Source organism: Arctopsyche grandis, chromosome 11 (genome assembly GCF_051622035.1).
Source record: "Arctopsyche grandis isolate Sample6627 chromosome 11, ASM5162203v2, whole genome shotgun sequence".
NCBI classification, from domain to species: Eukaryota; Metazoa; Arthropoda; class Insecta; order Trichoptera; family Hydropsychidae; genus Arctopsyche; species Arctopsyche grandis.
Window position 1 is genome coordinate 7,449,467 of NC_135365.1, and position 9,002 is coordinate 7,458,468.

Here is a 9,002-nt window from a genome sequence, read left to right on the forward strand (position 1 = left end):
TTAATCCCAATTATCAAAAAAAGAGGTTTTGCAAAGGGAAACTAAATTGTATGCCGAACTATGTATGTAAAATCGTCAACTTCTAAATTACGACTATTTTAACATTAACATATAATATCAAAAAGTGCTTTAAGATGGTTTAAAATTACTTAAAATTTCAAGTACTGTTTACGTATTGGCATACAAATCAAAATATTCGCTCTACGGTACGCCGGGTCTTTATTATTTATACACGTATAGCATATATGTATACATATGTAGGTATCCTTTTTTCTTAAATCATAACTCGTAAATCAATAATGATAGATGATACCTATTAGGTTTCTAGTCCCTTTTACCTACACATAAACATAATAGATCTTTCAGGGACCTTTCTCATGCTATCGAAGGGTCATAATTGAATTATATAAATGTGCAATATACTTGGCTTTTTTTTGTTCTTCATTTTGCTAGAATCATCCTCCCCCTCATTGACGTCCCAATGCTAAATGGTTGTCCATTTTATTTCATATACCTGTGGGTATATGTGGCGCCTCCACTTTGCAGCACAATGGACCGCCCTTTGATTACCGGTCGAATGCCGCCCTTATTACTGATTCAACAGGTAAGCCGACAACAAGAACAGGTAGACCTGTTGTTTCCTCAGACCATTGTTGTCGAGCCCAACCTTATTTTTGGCTCCCACGCAGGGGAGGACGTGTAGGAAGAAGTCCTAGGTCTAAGCAAGTCCATATATGGAGTGCAAACCGTATAAAGATACCCACAAGCCCAAGTTAAAGCATTTGTGCCGTAAAATTTAAGATGTTCCAATAGATAAAATGGCGTTAGCGACAGTATAATAAATAATACTTTTAAGCTGATCAAGTCTTGTTTCATTGTCTGACTGGAAATTATTAGATGTTGATATTTCACACATTTGTTTCAGTATTTGACGACCCTCAGCTGGGTTACAAGTCAAGTGTTATAATTCAAATATTTGTTGTTGGCATAATGAACATCCATATCTGACATGTTTTGTGTTATTATGATGGGAAAATAACTACATAGATATTTGTGATATTTGTTTTTTATCACTGAAAGTATGAGATGGTTTATCCATTTCACTTGGGTTCAATTTAAAAAAAACGTGCTCTTTACGGTATGGCCAGATTTTCAGAACAATGCCTACTTTTAGAAAGTCTCGAGGAATGATCCGCACATGAGACGATGATAGAATACTCTGGTATGACCAGATTTTTCAGATTCAGCTTCAGAAAAATCTTCACTTTTTGATCGCCTTGAAGAATGATCCCCATATGATATTTCACTTTCTTTACTCTTGGACTTTTCAGAAGGTCACTGGACTTTTCAGAAGAACATCACTGGACTTTTCAGAAGCAGGAGATCTTGTATATCTAGTAATATATATGTATGTTATTGTATATCTTCATACGTATTTATATAGCCTTGAAAATTATATTCCAAAATATTACATACAGTTTAATACACTCCGAGAAGCATGAAACATTGTATGGTTAGTAAAAAGTGAAGAAACAGAAAGCGAATCAAAAATATGACAAGAATAGCTGATATTTCGCTCCAAATAAAAAAAATAAAATTTAGCTAAAAGAAGGATAAAAGGTGGACAAGAAAAATGGTTCACAAGAGAGTGTAAAAGGAAGCAAAAAATATCTCACTTGAGATAGTTGTATGGAACAAGGAAAATGTATTAGGTTTAAATGGATGAATTGCTGCTCAGAAGAGAGAAGAATGGAAGTTTGAGATCCAAAGGTTTGTTGGTACGCGGATAATAATTTAAAAAATGTTTGATATTTTGTTTTCCAGACAACTAACTATTGATTGACAAAATCTTTAAACAAAATTGTATCAAAGAAGTTCATGCAGTTTTTTTTTATGGGTCTTCATTGTATGCCACCAATTTTCATTTTGAGCATACATATGTACATACGTATATACATAGATTCATAGTGAGGACCATTTAAAAAAAATGAAAGCACTTTAATCTTAAAAATCAAAGCATTGACTCTTTTAGAACAAATCCTAGAACTCCTCTTCAATCTCGCTAGCTAGCGTGGGTGGCTGATCGTCGATCAGCTCATCTTCAGAGCTGATCTCCAAGAAGAAGTGCCAGGAATGCCGCTTTTGATGCGACACACAGGTGGTCAACACAGGTGTGCATTATTATTACAAACTCTGCTGCATTTCAAACGTAACTTTCGTGCATCCACTTAAAGTCCGATAAAATTCATATCGTGGGTCACAAACTGGGAATGCCGGCGGTGGCGGCTCGTCTTTTGACTCTTTCAACTCTGCGGTTGGAATTTTGAAGATGAATGAGAGCTGGCGGGTCATTTGTCGTCAATTGTCGTCGAACGATGTGTGTGTACAGCATAAAGGCCAGTTCCAATTGTCTCGACGTGTGAAGCAATGCCGACACGAAGGCATCTACGAACATGTCACACCTGCACTTTCTGATGGAGATCATTCAGGCGGTGCTCTGATCTACCGATGTCCATTATCGCGGTGAAGCTTTTGAGATGTGGATGTGATGATCCTAATCTTGTCTTCAATGTTGGGAAGTATAGACGGTTTTAAGTAGTTCGATTCTAATTTCAGTTGGAATTTATGGAGATTATTCCTATAAAATACCTACTTAAAATCTTTCAATTCTCGAAATACAATTTAAAACGTCTTATATGTATCTACATAAATATGTACATATGTATGTGCCTTTGTAAAAAAAATTGCAAACGCTAAAAGTAAATCTTCTCTAAGATTATCCTAACAGTGAACAGTGTGGGTGGTTTAATATCCTATAAAACTTTTAGAATTTTATTCGTGTCTACTTTAACCTTTTTCCGTTGTTTCTTCTGCACAATTTATACATGTACATTTATATTCTAATCTGTTTTCCTTTCTTTAGTATATTTTACCTACGCTACTATGTATCATTGAATCAGATTTTCTCTCCTGTTTACTATAATTTCAATTTAATATTTCAATATATTGTGATGACATTTACTATCTCGTTTTCTTTATACTGCACAATATTTTAATTTCACCCACCATACTATGTACATATCTATGTATTTTCACATAAATGTTCGTATATGTACATATGTATGTATGTATGTATGTCCTCTATTTTACATATTACTAAATTTAATTGTTTTCCTTTTCCTACCACCTTCAGGTATGTTTCGGACCATATCAGATACAATATCCCAATCGAGCTGAAATACATATACATACATAATGTTGTATATAAATACATAACATGCAATATATAAATATGTACATACATTACTTTTTCACACACTACTCTTATCTGCCATTTTAATTTTTTTAACAGGATATTTTTACCATTTCATTTTACCATTTTACCTTTTTCTTACATAAATTCTAATATTACATCATCTATAACTTGATATTTTTTATGGAGTGTCTATGTACATATGTATGTATGCACAGACACACACACAAACATTTCCTTAAATGTACAGAATAAGTCAATAACGTACAAAATTCTACCTGTAATATTTACCAAACTGTCTTATCTGTTTCGTGACGCGTCATTTTTATTTAATTTTCCTTCAATTTGGTACGGTTTGTTTGGCTTGAAGCATTTTCGACAACGATGATAAGTTTTTATGCGAGCGAGATTGACGAAGGGGAGGAAAGCCCATCTTCAAGTATCATTGTGAGATAATAACCAGGAAATTTATCTCTGTCAATACGGTTTAAGAATGCGTGGCGGGTTTGCCTGTTTGTTGACAGTACGAAGATCCGGGGAAAAATCAACAAACCGAACAAGCAAATCGTGACTTTGTCGAGAAAATTGACAATTCGAGCGGGTAGATTTTTGCACTACATAAACATACTATTGCATACATACTGTATAACACAAGTTCTAAATAATAAACAACGAATGAATACGCTCAAAACCTTCTAGGTTTATTAAATGTACATACATATGTGTATCTATGTACATATAGTATAAAAATTTTCATGAGAGAGTTCAACGCGCGTATATACTCGAAACAAAATAATAATATACGTATTATACATACGTACATACCTACAAACGTACTTATCATAGTAATAAGTTATTGCTAATAATATGCCAATTAAATGAACCGAAGATGTTTGTATAATGATATTATAATACGACTCTAAATGGCGATGAAACATTTTTTACAGCCGGATGTCTTTGTAAAAAATCGCCATTTCAATTAGACATCATCTTCGTATCTTCTCATGTCACAAGTAAAAAAGTAATCCTTGTACAAAAAAAAATCAAATGGTAAGGGCATTGTCCTGAAACTATGCGAACGTCAAAAATATACAATAAAAAACGAAAACGTCGTGAAAAACAACGCACACCTGCCGTATGAAGTAGCTTCGCCTATTAAGGGGTTACTCAGGGTTACTCACACCTGATTTTTTCACGCACAATATCCAGGATCAACCACCCACTGTGACGACTTTAAGTGTGCGTGTGTATGTGTAACTGGACGAGAAATTAATCAGAAAAGTTAATTGAAGACCAGTTTAGTAGACAGTTCGATTAATGATAAAAAATAAAAGTGGTGGAATTGAATATTTTGTCGCCCGATTCGGCGCCAGCATAATGCACGCAAACAACAGGTTTTAATTATGGACATAAAGCGAATTTTGAACTTCTGTAAAATGTTAAAAAATATGCCGACTATCCATATTTTATATTGTATGTGTTTTGTTATAAAATAGCATCGCTTAATTTATTGAAAATTCTATTCAAATTAAAACATGCACACCGTAACATTGAGACAATTTTTTTTAATTAAATATACATATCTACACTATTAAAAAAACAACTATTTTTACTGAATTTGTGATGTAATTTTTATGCCAAATTATAATAAAATATATCTAGTTTATGTTTTGAATATAATTTATTCAAAAACTATTTATTTTTTTCATATTTTTATTTTTATTTTTAGAACCGATTCAAAATTAATTATTCAAATTCAAATAAAATCTTCAACTTCTTGCATTAATTTGGGGCATTTTAAATATTTGGGGGGAGGGAGGCAATGAACAAATCAATAATATTTGTTACACATATTTTAAAAGCTTTTATTTAGTTTTTTTGTTAAGAATTCCATTTCAGGCTAATTTTTAATACTGTAAGCTGATAAATTTGAAAAAGATCAACAATAAATTAATTTTTCTCTACACTACATGCTAGCAAAAGCCCTACTCTTGAAGCTAGCTATGATATTTCTCGGTAGCCGTCACCGTTTACCATGCATACATTCTTTTCGATATTTCGACTTTCGATCTTTGCTTTTTGATCTTTCGACTTTCGTTCAAGTCACTTTCGATGCAAACACAAATTTTGGAAAAGTTTTCCCAATACAAATGCATGAATCAACTTATGTATGTACCTACATATACATATGTATATACTACCTATAAGAGATAGTGAGGATGTATTGATGGCTTACATATGTTGTACATGTCATATTCATATACCATTAATAAAGCCAAAGCCATATATGTACTATATGACCTTTATTTATTTTTAGAATTTGGATACTTAATAATATGATATGCATGGAGATTTTTGAGGCATTGAAATGGGGCGTGGCACTAAAAATTTTGGGAAACACTACTCCACATGACTTGATTAAGATGTACAAATTGTATAAATATATAATTTTAATAAACAATTTTTTTTTATAAAAGAAAAAAATATGTATCTTCATATTTTGCCATAGGTAGGTTTTATTCTAAAAGTTTCAAATTTCTCCGAACATTACAATCGCATTTAATCGCAAATAATATTTTCACACCCGTACAAAACAAATATTCCAAAGAGGAATGGTTTACTTAAACTTCCTAAGGCAGTCGCTGAAGTGTTAAAAACACAACCAGATTAGAATATGAAGTGTCAAACTAAATTTAATCATTCAATTGCAGTGCATACATATTCTTGACTGTGCAACTTTTCCTTATCAAAAAAATATTATAATATGAAAAAAACTTTTAAGGTCGAACAATTCAAAGAAACGATTGTAAAAACTCTTGTCGAGGATTACGAAAATCAGACGATTAAAAAAAAAAGTCGACAGAATAAGATCTCGATCGTGTTGTCGTCTTGACCATAGCGGGTGGTAGTCGTTCGACTGGGTAAGTACGAAACATCCGTCGTCCATTTGCTAGATAACTTTCTAGCGGTAATTATATTGCGGACAGGTGTTCACCATACTGGATGTAATCGCTTTGAAGACTTTCGAGCATATTCTGACTGCTTGGCATAAACAACACATTCCACAGGATCGGATTTGCAAAACCATTCTAAAACTGATGGTGCACCCGCACAATCAGTTGTGCCTACCGCTGAAGAATTTTCCCATACATGGGCCGTCGGGCGGCTTAAAGATTAGACGATATTTGCTTAATTTATTTGCTTGTGGTATCTCAGGAATGTACTTAAGCAGTCTGAGATCAGATTAACGCATACGAGACATTGCTGCTATCTAAAGTAAATGAAGTGCGCGTATGTACTTTCAGATATGGGTTTCAAGCGACGAACGAATTGCACTACCCAATGAAAATATGATGTATCGGTTTATTTTAAAATATGTAATATCATTATTATATATTCCATAATATACCTACGTGCATATTGCCAAAAGCGGACACGATCCATGTTTTATTATTTATCGAAATTATGCTTTCAGTTGCGGTACTTAACAAACACCCCAAGCGTAAACTAGAAACGATATCATATCGTCATTTACCACATTTGAATCTTAATTTCACACCGTAATGGATGTCACCCGGCGACTAATGGTCTCCGGCTTCACAAAATAAAATAATGGCCATCCACCATTTAATTCCTATGAATACCAAAAAAAAAGCACGCAGACTATTCACATTGTGCAGTGAATCATTAGAGGACGTCGAACATTAATTACCCGCAGGTGGTTCAGAAGATGTTCGAGAGAGTACACATTCCTAGGAGAGGAAGATGAGGAGGAGTGGGAGGAGGAGGAGAGTCATAGGAGCACCTGCCTCTGTACTTGGCGTGCCAGTACTTACTTCATATGTAATATTAAGTATACTTCCCACTCGATCTAAGCATCACATCCCGAGGAATTATTCTTCATTAGAAGTGCTGCTTCGGCACGCGCAGCTGCCACTCGATTGGATTTCAACGACCCGGTGCTATGGGTCAACATCCCACATAGATACTGTAGGTAAAACTTGTCCATATATCCAAACTACGGTCAAACTGATGTTATGATGGTCAGTGTTATCTGAATGACTGACTCGGATATAGTCCTTCCTGTGTTTCAAATTTTAAGTGACGAAAAGTCTCTTAAATGTACATATGGACATAGTACATGTATATGAGTACAAATGTATATATCATCATCATCATTCATCATAATTTACAGCCATTCACCATCCACTAATGGATGGAAGCCTCTCCAACTCGCTCATATTCGTCTCCATTTTGCGCATCCAACTCATCCCACACATTTTTTTAGTGTCATCAACCCATCTACCCCGTGGCCTTCAATATCTTTACTCCCACCACTACATCAACTACCTTTATCATACTTCTATGTATCTCTTTTTTTCTCTCGTTTTCAATTTCTCTTTACTATGCCAAGCATATATTAAATACTTTTTTGAGTGAACTGGATCTTATTCTGGCATTCAATACCTAAGTTTCACGGTGTACATTTATATATGTATGTGCATGTACGTATAAGTATACAAATTAATGTTAAGTAAAAGTTCTATATGTAATAACCAAAGATCACTATTGACAATTACTATTGTAAACCATGTTTTTTGCTCTCTTGCTTTGTACGGTAATAAAGAGGTATTTTGTAATTTGAAAAGCACCAAGCCAACGCCGAAGTATGCTAATAACTAGAGCCCGGATAACCAAGGTGCCGTTCATTGTTCAAATGTTGTAAATGCATTGTTAAAGGTTTGCCGAACCTTTTTTACAAAGCATTTACAACAATGGAACAATGAGCGGCACCTTGGCTATCCGTACTCTAGTAATAACTATTTGCGCCCCTATTTAATAATTTTATTTTTATTTTAAATAAGTATTTCTTAATCAAAAATAAAATGCTATTCCTATTTAATATGTTCAATTTAAAAAATCATGTGGCACACGTGAAAAGTTTTTTCACTGCTCGGGGAAGGGCAATGTTCGAAGAAGGGTATCTTCATATGTACATATGTATAATAGATGTATTCATAATAGATTGACATGTGTATGAGTGATAAGTTTGGGTTTCTCAAATGAATCAATAATGATTTATTTGATACGTTTGCTAAATTCAAATATTCTCACACGCAAGACTGAAATTTTTTTAAATTTACGAAATGGTACAGAAATATAGGATTTTTCAAGAGAGGGAGCGCTACCTTTCTAGATTTCACGAAAGGGAGCGGCGTTCCCATGCACTCCCGTTCATTTCGAGCCCTGGATTATCTATGAAAATATAGATCAATTGCATATCCTTCGCTATTTCTAGATCAGTACAGTTTTCATAGGTGTTAAAAAGTGACCAAAGCTTTTAAAACATCAACCACGTCGATTAGGCAACTAGACATGATCAATACCGCGCCAAATTTTTGAAACACACATCGACTAGACCATAATTATGCACATGGATAACATATGATACATCACATTTCATGGCTAGGTATATAATTATGTGTATCGATTAGTTGGAAAAGCGGCAGACACTCGTCAATCTGAAAAATCAAAGCATTGCGCCCTAACATGTGCAATGAAAATCTAAACGCACTTTAGATGGCAATAACATTTGTAGACCGGTACGATGGCAGGTGGCAGGTGGCAGGTGTCGGCAAGACATTGCCACTCGATTTGCCTTAGGTTGTAATAAATTAGAGTTCAACTACTCCACGTATTCCGACACCGTCATCTAAACTCGTTAAAGTTGTCGAACTTCCCCCGAGAA